This window comes from Buteo buteo, chromosome 16 (genome assembly GCF_964188355.1).
Source record: "Buteo buteo chromosome 16, bButBut1.hap1.1, whole genome shotgun sequence".
Taxonomy (NCBI): Eukaryota; Metazoa; Chordata; class Aves; order Accipitriformes; family Accipitridae; genus Buteo; species Buteo buteo.
Window position 1 is genome coordinate 4099907 of NC_134186.1, and position 18842 is coordinate 4118748.

General features: G+C 48.6%; 1 protein-coding gene across 2 annotated transcripts in view; it reads left to right on the plus strand.

Moving 5' to 3' along the window:
* Nucleotides 1–341: 341 nt before the first annotated feature.
* LDLRAP1 (low density lipoprotein receptor adaptor protein 1) overlaps nt 342–18842 on the plus strand; it is a 41779-nt gene continuing 23278 nt past the window's right edge. Inside the window, exons 1-11 of one of the 2 annotated variants that reach the window (XM_075047477.1) lie at nt 342–411; nt 517–660; nt 4511–4672; nt 6547–6665; nt 8389–8509; nt 10427–11119; nt 11670–11735; nt 13089–13211; nt 14915–15107; nt 15369–15529; nt 16363–16605. The gene's annotated coding sequence lies outside the window, so the exon portion shown is untranslated. Of the gene's footprint in view, nt 412–516; nt 661–4510; nt 4673–6546; nt 6666–8388; nt 8510–10426; nt 11120–11669; nt 11736–13088; nt 13212–14914; nt 15108–15368; nt 15530–16362; nt 16606–18842 lie in introns of those variants that run through there. The other variant, XM_075047476.1, reaches the window with a different exon arrangement.

Below are 18842 nucleotides of genomic sequence, written 5' to 3' on the forward strand. Positions count from 1 at the left end.
GTGCTTTGAACTTTTTCTCCTATTTAAAATGAGGATGATAATGTACAACCTTGAGAAAAACCCTCGAGAGCCTTGTAGGAAGGGTGTTGCCACAGTGCTGCCAAGTTCTGTAGTTGTTAGGAGAACGGATGTTCAACTTTACAATTTAAAACAAAACAAAACCCTCTGAGTAAAGCATTGCATGTAGCTGCTGGGTTTTAGTCATTAATGTTGCAAGTCCCTGTAGACACTCCCTAGCTCATTGCTTCATCAGAGGGATGAAACTAGTGTGTTTTGCAAAAGGAAGCGTAGTAAAAGGGGAAATATCAAGAGGTGAGTCACTGTCAGAGGTGAAGAATCAGAAACAAAGACGAGGGGAGCAGCCAAATGCTCCTTGGTGCAGCTACACCTCAAGTGAACAAGGGACACAACGTAAGAACCTTCTTTATAGTAAACAAGGCAGTTGGTATGTAAAAGCAGAGCCAGAAAGGGTGGTTGCTGACATGAAGAAATAAAAGCTGCTGCTTTATGTTTCAGAACTGACAAGGGCTTTGGAAGTTTCTGCTATGAAAGCACTGTTCCCAGGAAGAAGAGGATGAGGACTTCTGAGATGTCTCCTGTGACACGTAGCACCAGGAGAAGCCCTGTCAGTCTGATAAAGGATCGTGAGACGTCATTCAGGTGGGAGGGAACTGAAATAATTCTGACCTTTTGATAGAGGAAAGTTCTTGCACGTCATGGACTGTCCATGCAATTTTTTCAACTTTGGGGATCTCTTCATTAACCTCTTAAATGTTCATAGGCAGGCTCAAAGGAACAGCTTCTGTTTCCTGGGATTTTGGCCCCTCGCTTTGCAGCTTCAAATTAGCTGATGAAAGGGGATTGAGCTGAATCCAAGCTGCACATGCTCCCATCGTAGCGAAATACAGAGCAAAATCTCCTGACAGATTCTGACAACAGGAGCCACAGCAGCAAGAAAACAAACACACACTGTCTGGGACTTCAGGGGGTTTGTATATTCAGCCAGTTGAGACTTATCAGCCCTCTTTTCACGATAATTCACAGGGACATGGGAATGTTTCAGTTACACCAGCACTGCTAAGCAGTGAATGACTGTGACTCCGGGAGCTGGGGCAGTTCCTGCTCGTAGCTGTGACTACACGAGCGTGGGGTGAAGCAGCCCGTGTGTACTCTGCCAGAGCCTACAATTAAGCCTCTCAAGCCTGTTTAAATGATACCAAGGCACAGCTCCAGCGAGAGGTCTCTCCCTTTCGCAACCCTAGTTTACGCTTGTTGTTGATGACTTAATATCCCCCATTTGAGCATTTCACTCAGCAGAAGAAAGGTCAACGAGGGAAAGCAGAGTTCTTGGCTTGCACATCTGCTATACCAGGCTCTTTAGGAAGCGTCCGACACTTGTGGATCTTTACATATCTTTCCCAGACTTCATACGTGAGTGCCTTTGTGAAGTACATTTCAGAGCCTATGAAGATGACTAGTTTATTCCCAGACTGATGCTGGTGGGGTACAGGCCAGGCTTCACACGAAGGGTTGGTGGGGGGTTTGGGGGCGTTTGGTTGGTTTTTGGTGCTTTTTTTTGTGTTATTTTAAGAGTCCAGTCAGCAGGAAAAAGGGCCAGAAATACATCTCGGCAGAGAAAAGCCTCCAAATCCCGTATCCAATTGAAGCTGCAGAAAGAATGAAGGTTGGCAGAATTTATCTAAACTGGAGTTCAGCCAGGACCCTGGGCTTGCCCTCCTCCTCCTGTGAAAGTGCCATTGGATATTTGATAGCTATATTGGGTCTAATCACTGGGTTTTATGTATCCCCTGAAAGACTGGAGTTGCTGGAGCAGGAAATCCCCTTGGCTTCTTGCTGGAGCTCAGACTATGTAGTAGCACCTACTGAATCTTTCCTAGCCACAGCTTGCAGCACCTGAATCTTCTTTGGCAATCCCTAGCCAGGTTCTGCCAGCTGAGAGCCTGCTTCTCCATGTGTGGGATCTGGCAGGATCGCAGCCCAGAGACAGTACATCTGCAGGCTCCGCTCGCAGCTTTGTCTTTATTACTGCGATGGTAGGCGACCGCATCTTTGATCTGCTTTTCCCCTGCGCCCTCCCACGTTCAGCTGAACGTTCCCCCAGAGTGTGCAGCAGGGAGGGAATGCAAGACATGCACGTTACTCCGTGCCTAAGCATTTTGCTGGTGCAGTTCTCCAAATCCCCTTACTTTTGGTCACGTCTAGACACGTCAGCGCAGCGTGGCAAGGTAGGGCACCTTGCGTTTGCTGGTGCGTGAAGAGGAGAATCCTGGATTTGTTGCTGTGACTGTGTAACAAGCGCTTGTTCTGGTCTGGTGTGATCAACAGGACCGGGGCTTCTCTGGCTGCCCTGTCATCGCGTGGGAGGGATGTCATTACGGGCTCTGCCCAGCTACTGTCAGCAAATGTGTTCCCGCTAGCAAAGCGGTGATGGGATGTCTGTGTGTCACTGCTTTGTCCCAGTGGCCAGAACACGCCAGAAAAGTTCTTTCTCTGATTCTTTGGTATAAATATTTCATGCGACCCAGGAAAGTCCCAGTGGGGGCTGTGCCGTGCACTCTGAACATGGGCCACGTGAATGGAAGTGGCGTATTAATTATTATGAAACAGCTCTGAGAAACAAATGCAGGTTGCCATGGAAGCACCAGCACCGACAATGTCACCTCATTTTTAAGATGCTTTCAGTGTTCCAAACACAATTTCCCCTCTCTTTCAAAATAGACAATGGCAGAATATCCCAGTGGAGGGGAGGTGGGGCTGTGTCCATAGGCTGTGCAAAACTTGACTCCCCTTTATTACAGCTGAGAGATCAACTTCGTGCCTAAGCCGTGGGGAAAGGGCACAGGGGGCTGCAGGTGGAGAAGCTAACCCAGGAGGCAAAGGAAAGCACAGGCTGGTGATCAGGGAATAGGCTGTTCCTTCCCCATCCGGAGATGTAAGGGCTGGGGATCCACAGGGAAGCCAGTCTTGTGACCCCTGCTCCTTGGGAGGTTTGGGGTGTACCAGAAGAAGAGTTAAACATTCAAGAGGGTTAGAATAGGGACACAGGAAGCTGTCTCTGAGGATTTGAATGGAATAAATTGAGATCTTGTAGGAGAGAGGAAATGAGGCAAGCGGTAATGTTGAGAATTGATAATGCTGATTTAATGAATGCAAAAATTCAAATTATTGGAGAGCAATGAACAAATACAATAGTAAATGCCTGGAAGCTGGGTTCTCCCTGCCCCTTTCCGTTGTCCGTGAAGCAAAAAGATGACCTTTTAACCTGCTTTATTTTAATGGATCTTTTGGTGCCTGACTTGCCCCAGGAGCTTGTAGTTTTAGTGCATGTTAGCCAGCACTGGTAAATCGAAAGGAATAATCAGTTGTAGCCAAGTCTTGACCTGTCTGCCCTCAGATAGTCCCATCTGCAGGCTGCAAGCACACACTTGAAGGCAGTAGTGTTTAACTGGCGGTGTGGTGCCATCTGCCAGCCAAGCCACCCTGACTGATGGCAGGCGGGTTCTGCCCCTGCTGAGCGATGGCTTGGTCCTTGCTCACCAAAAACCTGCGTGTGTTACCCTGCAAATGGGGTCCCTGTGAGCTCAGGCAGCTACTGTGCCACTGCTGATGGGCATCGGCTGATGGATTTACTGAGCCGCTGAAATGGGATCGCCTACAAGGCAGTATTCTGCATGCTGACGGGTGTTAATAGCAGAGATGCAACGTTTGTCCTATTCTGGCTGCGGTCATCCTGTAATACGCACTATTTCTGCCTTCAGAGCTGTGCTTGTTTTGATCCTGCAGTTAGTCTCTTGCTTTGCATTTGTTCTCTTGCAATTGCCTAATTTCTTGAATCTGTGGCCCCGCCTCATTTTTTGGCTTGTCTTTGCTGTAGTACCATGCATGCTTAAGAACTTGCACTGTTAGCCACCTAGACAAGGGCCTTACGGGTATTTCTGCAGTGCTCAGAGCATGAGTAGAAATAGATTTACTGGATCCATGCATGTTGTTCAAAACTGGTGGGAAAAAAACATTTAAATCTCACAGATTCCTAAGACCCAATGTTTCTGCTTTCTGAAACCTTTCAGTGCAAGGATTTCTGCTGTCTTAGAGGACCTTTATGGAGACACCAACTGATAACACTGAGGGCAGCAAGTTTCATCCAGGAAGGCTAGAATTGTGGTCGGGGAGCCAGGGGTCTGGTTCCCAGAAAGTTCATACTTGTGTGAAGGGGATTGTGTCCTTGTGCTTTTCACCCAAACCTGGAGAGGGGCTACTTCACCATTCATGATTGGCCTTAAAATCTCTCTTGACTAAAAAGGAACACTGCAACCCATTGTTTGTTTGAAAAATTCACACATACTCAAATAGAGTTACTAAAAAAAATGCAATTTAACCAAGTAACTAATGACATAACTTAGGTCATGAGTTTTGTGTTGTTTGCTTCTGAGGAGATTTTATTCTCAGCCCAAACAAAAATCAAAACATAAAACCTTGCAATGTTTTTCAGTGACCTTGGATGACCATGTACAGAAGGAAGGCTGCAATATTCCAGCTGTTAAATCAAGCAATTGTGGATTTTGATTCTTTGCTGAAAGGCAGTGGTAGCTCCCTGCAGTAATAGCATGAGCCGGAGCCAAGCCAGCGGGCAGCAGGCGGGCATAGATGAAAAGTAAGTAGTCTCTTTAGATTCATTTTAATTCCCTCTGTATCTTATGATAACTGCTAAATCATCAGCACCAAGAATAGCATTTGCGGTTATTAAAAGCATCCGTCAGTCCACTTAGCCACTGTAGCTGGTGCTAACCCCAATCTGTCTGGTTTGTGCTCCTGCTGTCTTGCCTCTGCACCTCTGCAATGACAACAGGGGTGCTGATTTAAAGAGGAGGATGGCAGGTGGCGTTGGCTGTGCCGGAAAACAGAAGAAGATGCACAGAGACTTTGAAATTCTCTTCATAAAGGAAAAAAAGAAAAGAAAACTGATTTCTCAAAGGTTTGGCCCTGCCAAGCCTCAGCCTGCATCCAAAAGAAAGCTGTGACACTGCTCACTGGACTTCAGCTGCAAACACATTTCATTTGCATCAGTTGCATCCAGTTAGCAGGATGGTTTCAAGGAGTCCCTGGAACACGGGCTGCAGTACCTGGAAGCGGGCTTCATGGCTGACTCTCCCACTGTTCTTGCTTGTCTGGTCTCTGCCTGGCAAATATACTGCCATGAGGCAGCAGGAGCACAGCAGATTGTGCACAAGTGAGGGAATTTTGCTGGAACTGTGCTCATATGAATCTGCTTCAAGAGATGACAGCCAGATGTCTGATACCTAGAACAGCCAAAGGGTTCTGGAGAAGTCACCTGAAACTTGCTTTATTCCAGTTCTACAGACCAGCCCTTGATCATTGTCCTTGTCTCAGACCTTCTCCCTTCCATTCAGCTTCCCTCTGCAGGGTCCATTCACATTCCACTTCTGCTTCACTCTGAAATCCAATACCCAGGTTAGTGCTAGTCCTGTTCCCGAGATGCTTCACCCAGGGCTCCTTGCAGGGAACAGCAGAGAACAAGGAAGGCAGCCATGGTTTCATACGGCCTCATCCAGCAGAGGTGTAAAGCATCCTTACGTCCCATTGAATGTAGTGAGACTTCAAAGCTCCCAGCATCCCTTCACAAGCAATTCTAATGTCATGGTAGTTTTGGCAGCTGGGCTTGGAGTCTCTGGGATGAAAACCATTCTCTCAGACTGATGAAGATGGCGACCTCCTAATCCTAGAGAGCAAATGTCAGCCTGAAGCTCAGAAAATGGAGGGGAAAAAAAACCCAAAGCATGAAAGGGGACACAGATGGCCAAAAATTGATGGAGAGCACAGCTCCCTGGCAGTGCCCTGTGGGCACTAATATGAAAGCAATTGTTCTACAGATGCACAGTTCTTCTGATAAACCAAGTTCTAGCATCTAATGACAAGATGGGAACCGTTTAACTAAACAGCAGGCAATACAGATTTTCCACTACCTTTCTGATGGATTTTTTTAAAATAATGAGGTCTGGGAGGTTTTTTGTCTTTTTAAAAAAGCCTCCTTTAATTTGAGTTTTAAAAAGGTTCCTGTATTTCCAATCCCTTCCATCGCCAACCTTTATGTATAGCAGCTGCTGAGAAGTCCAGTTCAGTGTCCGGATGCCATACAAGTTTGCAGCGCCAGCAGCGAGCAGTTTTTAACAGCCTGACTAGTCAATGCCTTTTCTGTCTGGTCCTCGGTTGCTGGCAGTGCCTGTGATGCTGTAATCAAGCCTGCTTACAAAGCCAGGCTGGGTTCGGTGCACGGACGGATGATCTGCATGGGAGGCCAGCTCCAGCACCGAGCTGCTGGCAGCACGAGGTTTTGGGCTTGCTCCTGACCCAGCCCTCCAGCATGCAGTGGGGAGAGTGTTACGGCCTGAGAGAAAATGTTGTGGAAGTCTGTAGCTTGAACTCTTGCCATTGTTAATTAACCACATAATCTCTATCTTATGCAGCACTTCTCATCAGTTCATTTGTCTTGTTCTCTTCATTTGGCAGATGGAGAACTAAAACACAGAGGACCAACGTTTTGGCCAATTGTCATCCATCGAGCCCATCTGCAGAAGCCAAAATAAACCAGAGTTCCCCAAAGGCCAGACCAGCGCACTAGCCACAAGGTAACACTGTTTCCATCCTGTTCTCCCCATAAAATTTGATAAAATTAGTCTTATTTCTCCCTTTGATTCCTCTTGAAGTGCTAGAGTGCTACACTCAACTGATTCCCAAATGATTCCCCAACCTACCTCAAAACTTTGTGCCTCTTGCTCTGGGAAAGAGCACATCACTTGATGTCCAATAAGTAACATGGCACTAGCAGAGCTACAGCGACTGGAGTGCTGGGTAGGGGGATTTGATGCTCCTTTGCCAAAGGTGGGCAACTGGGGCTGTAGTGGTGAAGTCCCCGTGTCAGGCTTGCTGGTGCTGAGAGCATCCTTAGGGAGGGAGGTCTGTCCTTGCCACGACAATGTTCTAAATTTCTGCTCGCTAATACCAGACACAGACTCAAATGTGGGTTTCTCACTGGGCAGACAGTGGGCTGGAGAAGAAGCGAAATATCCCTTTCTCACGCCCTGCATGGCAGCTGAGGATGTTTCTTCTAGCCTGGCACCCTCCACCCACCTCCTGGAAACTGCACACAGAGTGCTGTTCCTGAAATGCGACGTGATGCGATAGGAGCCCAGTGCTTCTCTGCACGATCCCTCTTCAGCAACTGGAGAAAACGAACAATGACAAAAGGTGCCCTTAAGGGTATTTGCTTCCCAGAGGAATGCACTTAAGGGCTGTGTGAAGCGCACTGACGTTATTAAAAGGATGTGCGCGGGGGAGCGCTTGTCAGCCCTAAGTGAAATTGATAAAAAGATGTTTTATGCAACAGGCTGTATTTAAATCTAAGGGACAATTTAAGCTGCTTTGTGGGTAATAGCATCTCTTTGATTGAGAAGCCGTGTTTTAAATATGGAATTAGTGAAAGTGAGCGTGTTGGTGACCTTGTTTTCAGGGAAGGCACTGTTATGCATGTTGCAGCGAGCAATGGGACTTGAGGCACAGTGGAGTGACTTTAACCCTTCAGTGGCTTTCATCTGATTAAGGACAAGTCCCTGGGCTCTTTCGTGACATGTCAGAAGTCTGGGTTTGGTCCCTGACCACTGTGTGGTGACTGCTCTCAGTTGGGAACACCAGATTTGAGAGGAGAAGTGCAAATGCCCAGCTGCAGGCTTTTAAAGGGCTGACAGCAGAGAAGCATCTACGCCAGCCCGGATCTGAAACCCTCTCCTGGTTAATTGCCTTCTGCCTGTGCAAGATCAGCCTCTGTTTCAGACAACTATCACATTCATTATCGTTCCCTTTCTGAGCTGTCATCCAACGTTACTGTCCCCCGCCACGCTCCACCCCAGATCTGGCTCCTTTTCAGTGCTCCCTTGATGCAGTTTGGCATCTCTCTGGGCAAGAAGTGCTATTGCTGCCACCTTTCCCTATCAATATCCTTTTCTTGTAGTGCCCTTCTGCCTTGGCGCTCAATACCATCAACTCGGTAATTAGCATCACATAGTAATTGAATTGTCAAAAGGAGCTTGCATCAGAGCTGAGCAAGTCGGCAGGGTTACTGCTGTCTCCTTTGGTCTTTCATCATCTTTTTAATGCCTTTTCTTCATTACTTTATCATTTATCAGTCATGATCACATCTAAGGATTAGATTGGGAGCCTTTTGGGGCAGGCTCTATGTCTCCATACTCCTTCTGCAGCACGCCTGCAGCACTGCAGGCAGCTAGAAACCTGTATCAAGGGATGCTGTTTGGTCCCTACCCCATCTCTAACTCACAGCCTCTCTCTTCCTTCAAGCTGTGTGCTAAATCTCCAAAGCGACTAAGGGGGATGTTTCCAGAGGAGCTTCAAGTGGCAGCAGATGTGCAGGGGGTTGTCCTGCCCAGCCAGGTAGAATCAGCTGCTAAAACCACAGCTGGTAAGTGCTGGTAAGCAGCTGAAGTGGCTGCTAAAAATGGCTAGAACATGCTCTTGCTCCCTGCTGGTGCCCCTCATGGGAGCTGCCCCCATCCTCCTCTGCCCAGTCCCACTCATCCTCAACTGTGCTGCGTGTCCTGGTCCTGCTTTCAGCACTGACCCTCCGCACTTGTCAGGAGAGGGCTGGGTGGTAAGCACCTCTACACGCCTGCCAGGACAACTCTCGTGGCTCCTCCAGGCAGCACAGAAGTATGTACGAGCCTCTGATGTAGCAGGAGGAAAAAGCTCAGAGCCTGGCGCGGCCACTTGCTGCAGTCAAATACAAAACAACTTCTCTGCCACTGCAACTCATCCTCTTGGCCATGAATTTTGGGTTTCCCTTTTGGCAGCAACATCACAGAATTTGCAGATGAAAAGCTGTGCAGCAGAGGAGCAGGGCTGGAGCAGGAAGAAACACCACACTGCGGATTTGCCAGGCCCCCACTGAATGTTCTCTCCTCTTGTCTCGCTGCCACTTCCTACAAGATTAATGCAGAGAGCACGTAGAAAATGCCTTGGCAGAAATAAACACATTTTCCATCCATCTGGGAATCCCAGCAATCTCTGTTGATGCTCCTGCTCGTAGCCAAGCCATGAGCTCTCAAAACACCATTGGGACCCATTTTACAGTAGCATTTCCAAATAAAAAAGGCAGTTCTTACACAGCAGTTTGCAGGGCTGAGAGGAGAAGCAAAGCCACGTGTTGTCTCATTTGCAGGTGCTTTGACCTCTTTTTCCTGAGACTGTTTTGCAGCAATACTTTCATTCTCCTCTCCCTTCCATCTCCCCATTCTGGGATTCTCCAAAATTCCTCAGGGAGATATTGTTGCCGTTCACCAGTAACACGGGTAAAGGGTGTGGAGGAGAAGAGCCTGCCTCAGGACCCACAAGCTGGTGAGACTCAGGCACCCGGCTGCAAAGACGGCTCGGACAGGACTGCTTTGCACGCCAGCAGTTTCCCAGCAAAGCTAGGCTCTTCCGAAAGGATTAGGCTGACTTCCTAGCCAATTTACATGCTGATTGAGGGTGGATCTGTGGAAATCAGTAGCTGGGTACGTAGAAATGCCTAAGGGCTAGAGCAGGAGATGGGATCCAGGAGATTCTTTCCGTGCCGGTGGCTGGCGGGCCAGGACAAGTCCCCTCAGTGCTCGTGTCTACACAAGTGGGTGTTGAATGCCCCAGGGAACCTGTGAGGAGCAAGATACAGTCATTCCTGATGTGGCAAGAGAGGCTGGAGAAGCATCGCTCCGAGAAACTGCTCGTACACTGGATGTCAGCAGTCACCCCAGTGCTCTCGCATTCGGGGCTGGCTCTGGCAGGAGAGGGCTGTAGGACCCCTTCCCTCTCTGTTGACTGCCGAGAGCTTGAAGAAAGTTCTTCAGCTGGGGCTAATATGGGGCCATCAGAGCCTGCGGCACCTATGGCCCAACTCTGCACAGACGTTGCTTTGAACACAGAGCAGCAACTCGGCAACTGGTTCAAGCAGCGTTACCGCAACGACTGTGCGGGCAGGCGTTAGCGCGCCAGGATAGCGGCACTTCATCTGGTCCCGCTTTCAAGCAGACGAGGTACTTTGCTGCTCTGTGGATACTGCATCCCTCTGCACACACATCAACTGTCCGGTGCCCCTACGAGCTTCTCAGCTGCTGTATTTCTCTCCTCATTAAAATAAAACCACCCAGACCTATGAGTTTCAAAGCCCTTTCCTGTTCTTGCATTTACCGACCTACCTGTCCCTGCACTTCCATTCACCCAGCAAGGATTTGCTCAGGAGCCAGGGGCCTCTGCTTTGCTGTTGACTGCAGGAAAAGTGAGCTGCTAAATGTCTGGAGGACAGGAGTGTGCTGAGAATAATCAATATTTTATGATATCTTCCCAGGCAGGCAGGCTGGGGGGGTTTACAGCCTGGAGGGACCTGCACTGCCTGACCTGCAGCTCCCGGCAAGTGGAGATGCCACATTTGGAAACAACCAAACACTGCGGGACTTCAGCAAAACGGAGTCAAACGCTCCCATCGGCTGCTGCGCTGCCCTGGCTTCCTCTGGGATCACTGAATGAATGGGAAAGAGATTTCTCCCTGCAGTGGTGGGACCTGCTTTGATTTCCATGCAGCACCAGTAAAAGGAGCTCCCTTCTCCTGGATGGAAAGCCTGCTGGGCTCCTGCCAGCCGGACCCTGCATTCCTACCCCCAGGGTCAGTGGGGAAATCTCCCAACATAGCTTTGGGGGTTTCTCCACAGTTTGGGGACACCAGGGTATGGCTCAAGCTCAGCACTTTTGCCACTGTAGCTGAGGGGCAAATGCCCATGTCCTATTTCTGCTCCGGTGGACGGACTGGTTCCCCACGGGCTTGTGCCTTGCCAGCTCTAGCATCCGAAAAGAGCTGAATTCACCCACCTCCAGCGGGTGCATGAAACTTGTAGGAACTGAGTATCTTTGGGACCTCATCGCTCTGCCAGGCAGGGGTGAAACCAGCTGCTGGATCCAGGGTCTGCTGCGGTGGACAAGCAGGCAGCGGCTGCGTACTTCTTCCTCAGGACAACCACCTCATCCCTGAGGATATGGCGTGCAGGTACTTTTTGTATTCCTGAACTTAGGTGCCATGTTGCCTCTTTCACTGCAAGGACAGACTGTCCGGTTAGCTCTGCTCTCTAAGTAGAAGCAGTACCTGATGTAGCCACGTATTTCGGGGCTGAAGGGTGGCCAATGACCCCTTGCAACCCTGGGCTGATGGCCAAAGAGAGGAGAGAGCCCCAGGGCACAGCTCCCACGCCACTTCTCTCCACTTAGCCAGGCGCACAACTGAGGACTGGCCACCAGCACCCTGCTGAATGTATTTCCTGCTTTACACTGCATCTCAATTTACATGTGATTAATTGAAACCTCTTGTTGCTATGGGACTGACATCACCCTGCCTCACCTTGGCTTTCACCTTTTTTTTTTTGTTTGTTTTCCAGGTAACTCCTCGTTGTTCTTTTATTTTCATTCTCAAATATGGTAGAAAAGCTGGGGCTGGGGAGGGGGGGAGCTGGAGCTTGTAACAGGAAATAATGGACTTTTGTAAATACATAGACAGCTTTTGCATATGGTACAGCAGAAATAATCTGCTTTTGGTGGATCAGGAACCACGCAATCGGACTGAGGCTGCCGGAGGCACTTCCCAGAAGAGAGGTGGCAGAAGGGACCTGGTATGCTGGGCAGCGGGGGACAGGGCCGGGGGGGACAGAGGGTGCACATTAGTCCATGCCTGTTCTTGCATGCTCTGTTGCATCCCCAAACATCTGAGTCAGACAGCTTGAGCGTGCCATAATGTGAAGACCCAGCATTTGGCACTAGCCAGTCTCAAATTAAGGCTGCAAATCAAACCCCACGTTTGCTGTTGGGGTGGTCACGCACTTGTCACATGATATTATTATTATCTGTCCTGGAAACAGCACCATAAATAGCAGCAGGGCTTAACACATGCATTCACTGTCCCAAACTGCTTACAGTGTGGCAGATCCTCCCTTCCCAGCAGCAGAGCATAGGAAGGGATCTCCCAAGGAGAGGCAGTCCCTGGGGAACAGGGGCTGGGGTCTCCAGAACCTGTCCCAGGGCTGCAGCGAGCTGGGATTAACCCCAGGACGGGACTCGCGCAGGGTGGCTGCTGTCTTAGAGTGGTGGCAGAGCTAAAAGCGGGGACCGGTCCGGTTTCCTTTGGGGTTAGTAAAGCTCCTGTTGGTCTCAGTGCTGGAGGAGCGGGCCCAGAGTCTAGCTGTATCATTTGTGACGGCAGAGGCAGAACAGGGACGGCTCCTCTGTGCCAAAGATGCTCATGAGAAACTTGATAATCCCTGCTCTGGGGAGACTGTTATTCTAACATCTTCTGTCTTTGCTCAAGGACAGTTCTTTTTCTTCTTTTAAGTTATTAACATGGAATTATCAATACCCATAATCTGGTTTGTTCTACGTCCTAGCGGGGTTCAAAGCAGATTTCCAAAGAAATATAATTGATTCTGTACAAACGAGAGCAGAATGACATCCAGCATCGAGTTGGAGTATTGAATTGGTGCTGTCTGAGTCACGGGATATAAAGACGGTGCAGGTACCAGCAGCCTTTACAGGAGCAGTTCAGGGGCACGGGTGGATGTGTAGCTCTGCCATATGGTCGGGAGACGGGCAGCTGCTGGAAAAGGAAGCTAGATGCAGAACAACCTGATTTATCAGATGCACCTGGCATGAAACAACCTGAAACCCAGCGTGCAGCCAGTTTAGCGAATAAAAGGTCAGAGGGGAAGGCTGGAATTGCCACTCTGAATTCCTGAATAGTAGAAGCCACAGAGAGGACTTAATTCTCCCTTTCAGCAAGGCATTCAAGCTCAGCTTAAGTTTTTCCACTGCTAGAGGATCCGAACCAATCCTTGATAAATTGTTCCAATGGCCAATTATCTTCATTCTTAAAAAAACAAAAAAACACAACAAAAAAAACCCCCAATCTATTCTGAGTCAAATTTATCCAGCTTCATCCTCCAGTAATTGGATAAGATCTCTTTGTCTCCCAGGTTGAAGAGCCTTTTTGGGTCAAGCTGCTGCTCCCTGTAACGCTGCGCTCCAGATACAGAGTGGGTGGATTTGCTGTCGGCCAAGTCCATGGTGCTGCCTCCCATCACTGGCTCTGCTTGAAGGTGAGAGAAGAGAGAATCAGGGTCGCTATCACCGCTGAGTGCTGCACCTCTCACACAGGGATCTCAAATCACTTTAAAATGAGAAAATGATTTTGCTTTACAACAGCGGGGGAAAAATGCAAAGGCCAAGACTGTTTTCCAGAAAAGGATCCAGTGACTTTTTAGAGTGGTCAGTGCCTGCCCTTCGCTTTGCGGTCAGCTGAGACCCGAGCACTCAGCCTTGGGACGGCCAAGCTCATCAGCCACGTGACCAGATTCCAGTATTACTATTAAAAGCTCACAAACCCCAGAGTCAGCTCCTCCCCTGAGTCTAAAGATTAAGGAAAAAAAAAAAAAAGTCAGGTTTCTCTGCTTGCTGTCTGGATTTTTGAACTTCTGTTCTTCATATTTTCAACCACAAAAATCTAGAAACCTCATGTTTTAATGCAAGGGAAGACTTGTAATCTGATAACATAACCCTAGGGGCTGTATGTAAAACAACAAGGCTTGTAAGAACTGGCCACTCCAAAAGCTACAAAGCACATCCAGAGCAAAACTGGGAATAAAATGTGACCCCTGTTCTCTGGATGTACTCATCGTGAAATGTTTTTTTTTCTTTTTTTAACTTGCTGGCATCTTTTGAACTGCCACAGCCCTGCCTGCCCCTTCTTCATGGGAAGGATGAGGGATGTTTTGTTGGGAAAGAATTCCCTAACAAAGTCTTTGTCTGGATGATTGGGTATACCTCACCAAAGGCAATGTGCAGGGCATACAGGTCTGGCAGAGATGTCCAGGCTATGAGGAATGATCTCAGCACACAAAGAAAACAACAATCTGGACTGGAGGGTAAGGAGATTACAAGGATTAAACAAGATGGAGGGAGATGTTTACAATTATTATTAGCTTCAAAATCTGCCCAACCAGAGCAGCAAGGCAGTGCCCATCTGTTGCTTTACGTCTACAGGGCCTTGATGGTTTTGTTCCTGTCTGCACCTTAAATTTTGCATTCTGGTACAACCTGAACGTAAAGCAACACCAGCAATAGCAAAATCTGACACGAGTGATGCAGTGCTGGAGGTATTGAAGCTGGCTGGGTGGAAGCAGCTGGGGAAGAAGGGCCCTGCAAAGAAAGCTTGGAGAGAGAGAAATAGCATCTTAAATGCAGTAATGTAACAGGAGAGAGGACAGAGACAGCACTGCTGGGCAGATACAAAAGGCAACACAGAGAGTTTTCTTCAGGAAAAACTGAAAAATGATTATAATTAAGAACACACTATAGTTGAGCTGAGTGGTAATATTACATGAGGTGGTCGTGGCTTTTCATGCAGTTCAAATTAACTCCCTTGGCATTTGTGTTACAAATTCCCCTATGTGCGTCTGCTCTAACCTGACAGAGAAGCGTTGCTCAGGGCTGCCACACCAGCAAAGGACGTGAGATGAGGGGGATAGAGAGTCTGCCAGGAGCTTGCTTTAGGGGATGGAAAGAGGATGAAACCTTTTTCAAAGGAAATACATAAAAATCAAGGGATGGATTTTGCAGGCTCTTTCCTAAGAAATCCTCATCTCAGCAATAGGGCTATTTTATAGGGGAAGATTTGCCTCTAAAAGGGAGGGATGCTGGACCCAGTGCAGTCATGGAGGGTTGTATGTATGGGGGGGGTGTATGTGCAGAAGGGTACGTATCTATATAATTCCTGAGACACAAATTCATCGCTGTTTTTCAGCTCATGATACTCAACTCTTTCAAAACACATAAATATATCCACATGGGTGCGAGGTGTGTTCACCTCCCTAAGGCACATGGCCATGTCATCAGGTGCCAGGCACTAATGGTTAATCCCAAGAGGCATGACAGTACGAGCGACAGCCAGCCTTTGGGAGAGTAGAGCATGGGCAGCCCAAAATCCCAGCAGTCCGGTATGTACCTGCAAACATCCTTCATCCTTTGGGTTGAACAGGTGGAAAGGTTTCAGCTGGAAAGGGTGGGGGATTTTCAGTGCCTGGATGGGTTTTTTTGATGTTTTTTTTTTAAGCAGGGCAGTTCAAAGAGTTGTCTCAAAATGGAATTTTTTGTTTTGTTTTGTTCCTGGTGAATAATTTAAAAGGTTTAAAAAGCTTAAATAGCCCTAAGAAAAGACCGTTCTGAAATGACCGTTGTCTTTTTCTTTCTCCCAAAAGGCACTGAAAACCTCAGTTGAGCCTTGATTGCATTTGGGAACTGGTTTGACATTTTGGCTCAGTCTGACCTGGAAGCCTGCTCCTGGTGCTTCATAACCGCAGGCTGGACCGGCAGAAGCAAATTGAGCAGTTCAAGTAACTCAAGCAAGATCACCTTGTAGGTAAGGGGCAGAGCTGGAAATATATCCCGTCTTCTATCCCCCTTCTTTGTGGAGTCCTTTTTGTCTTTAATCAAACAATCACAAAGGTTGTTTCCGTGGCAAGGCGATAATTAGCCTCGCTGCTGATTGCAGTGAGTTTTCACCATCTGGTAGGACCAGGGAAGAGAGATGCTTTCAGCCGCTGTAAATCAGCACAGCATCACTTTCCCTTCCAGAGAACCACGCTGATTTATGTTGGCCTCACAGAGGTCCCCAGCAGACGTGTGCCGGTGGATTAAAATCAGGCTGACAGGTGCCCCCGTCCTGTTGATGGATGTGACCACCCAGAGGCAGGGACATTTCATTTACGGCAGTTCAGGAGCCGTTGCACAAGGGGATGCAACGGGTTTGCCGGGGCAGCAGTGCCTGGCAGAGGGGCAGGGTTGGGTGCGGTGGCAGCTCCGGGTTCCCGATTTTAATCTGCAGCCACATGCTGGTGAGAATCCGAGTCGTGTTGTGCAGCCTTTAATCTCACAAAACTCTCATGAGCTCAAGAGCAAGCACCTGGTGCTGGGAGACCACCCCGGGCTGCCCTCCCTGGTGCAGGCAGGGTCGGTGGGAGTGCTGGGCTTTTTATTTGGCAGAGGAATAGAAGGAGCTGAACTGTAATCCCAGCAAGCAGAAGCCACAAGTGCATCAGGGGATGAGAAGTAAACACTCTCCCAGGATAAGAAGCAAGCAGCGTGATTTGGATTTGATAGTGGGCACAAATGAGTTGCGACTGATGGGGTCTGTTTTCCAGGAAAGCCCCACTGTGTCTTATGCACCATCCCTTCTCCCTTCTTCCTCTGCAGACCCCTGATGCACTTGTCTTTGAAGAGGTTAGGATGTTGGATCCGAGCCTCGAAAACAGCAGTTTAAGGGATCAAATTGTCAGCGCATGGATTCAAGATCCTGCAAAAAGGATCTCGGTTTAACTGAATTAAACTCTGGAGTCTTCAAAGGAGCAAGTAACCTTTCCTGATCAGGGTACAGAGAAGTGCAGTGAGTTATGCAGGGGTCTTCAAGGAGGATAAAGGTCATCCTGATATTGCAAGGTATGTTTATTTTCTCACATCAGGTTGAAAATTCACAGCAACTTCCCCCAAATTATGGGAATAAATACTTGGAATGGTTATGCTCAGAAACACGCAACTAGCCAGACTGAAAAGAAATATTTAGCTAAGGTCAGCCACAACTATTTACACGGGATGTACACATGACATAGTAAACCTTGTACTAAAATAAAACCTCCAGCCCCTCTCCCACGTATTGACTGAGCAAGATCCCATTTTGATGCTGAATTGCTTTGAAATTTTTCTGTCAAAAACTTTCTTAACATTAATATGCTCCAGCAAAATGTTTCAGTCTTGGTGAAACAGCATTTCCCATTGGAAATCTCTTCAGTTTAAATATTTCCTTGTCTCTGCTGATGCTTCCTGGGTTCATGCCCTACTTCCAGCATTGTTCTTTTCTGTGACCAGCATGTGACAAGGCTTAAATAAGTAATGATTTGTAAATTGCTTTGATATCCTCTGGTAAAAGATGCTCCAGAACACTGTGCATTACAGTACCATGGTTCCTCTCCCTGTTTTTTCAGAATGCATTAAATGTGTGGGCGCTCTAGTGATTTCCTCTAACAGTTGATATTTTACCGTGATGTATTTTTATCTTTGCTGTATTATATAACTAAGTTACGCGGGTATCAATCTGAAAGCTCCAGCACTGCCAGTAAAACTAATCCAGTTTAACACAAGCCTAACACGAGGACTGAATTCCTTGTGATAAAAAGCAGAAAACGCAAATAAGTGACTAAACTCCTCAAAGAGCACCTGGTCCCCTCTCCTTACGCTGGGAAAATAATTAAAATCAACACAAGCTAACTTTCACTCTCAGCTACCTCTTTGGCATTTGCCAGGAGAATTTGTACCCCGCGGTTTAACCTCCTAAAAGCTTTGAACCTGGTGAAGCCCCTGGAGAAGACACATGAGGAATAACCCTTCCTCTCCACCTGCATTAAAGCTGAGCAATCTTTTTGGTGAATAATAAATTCACCATGAAATAAGACGTTTCCTGGGGAACTAAACTATTCATGAATTAGATGCTCATTTGGCAAATCAGTTTGGCCAAACAAACCGCAAAGAACGGAAAGCATGAGGAGGTGGTGGGAGGCTCCCGGCTGCACGCACAGAGCTGGGGTGCACCTTGTTGCTTTGGTCAATAAGCAAAATGTGATGTAAGCTCAGTGCCTGGCCTGGGTGCAAAGTCAACGGGAGAAGATGGAGACCCCTCCGAGGAGTGTTCATCTCCTTCGAGGTTTGGTTCACCCTCTGGAGATGACACTTTCTCCCTAACTACAGAGGAAAAGCAGATCATTAGCTCCAACCAGGCATCGAACTCCCAGGCAGCAAAAATGAGCTGAATCCTCCTGCGGTGGCTACAGCCGCTGCCGCCGCTCAGTATTTTTTAAGCCAAAGTCTCCGAGTGCTTTATGCCAGCCCTGATCTTTGCCGCAGATCGCATCTGCAGGGGTCAGATGGGCTGCAGCTGGCCCTGGGAGCTGGGTGGCCCCTTCTGCCCCACATACTGGTGGCCCGAGCGTGTGACAGGGGCTTATCCCAAACACCATGACGCCAAAGCAGCCCGCTGTGCCCAGCAAGGCTGTGGCTGGGAACCAGCATCCTTGCCCAGCTCCCAGTCACCCTCCCTGGGGCTGCGCTCAATCCCCCGGCACTTCAGCTGCCATCTGCCAAAAACTGGGGGAGCTCCCGCGGGGCTGTCCCGTGGGAGGATGCAGCGTTGCAGGAGCAGACGCGACCCTGGAGATGTGGCCACGCGGATGGGAAGGGACCACTCCAGCCTCTCCCGAGACCGTTCTCGGCCGTTGACGAGATGGAGCTGGAAAGGATGCTCAGGATATCTGCTCCCCTGGCTGCTGCCTGCCGGGTCAGGATTGCTTCCCAGTGTCTGAGGGCACGTTCGGCTCCCGCAGCTCAGCCCAGCAGTCAGGGCTGTGCTCTGCCACCCGAAAGAAGCAGGGGATGATGTGTTGGGTGTGCAAACGCATGTTTGCAGAGGGAAGAAAAGCGAGTCCGCGGGGGAACAAACCACAAACACACACTGGGAACAAGCGTAGCTTCCAATTTCCCAAGACAACAGCAATGCTGATGTGGATTTTCCATCCCTCATCCCTCCCACCTTGCTCAGCTCCCCAGCTCGGCTTCCTCCCCTGGTCACGGGAGCCTTTCTTCCCTCTGAAGAAGGGGGACATGTCTCAGTGATGGGGCGTACAAGG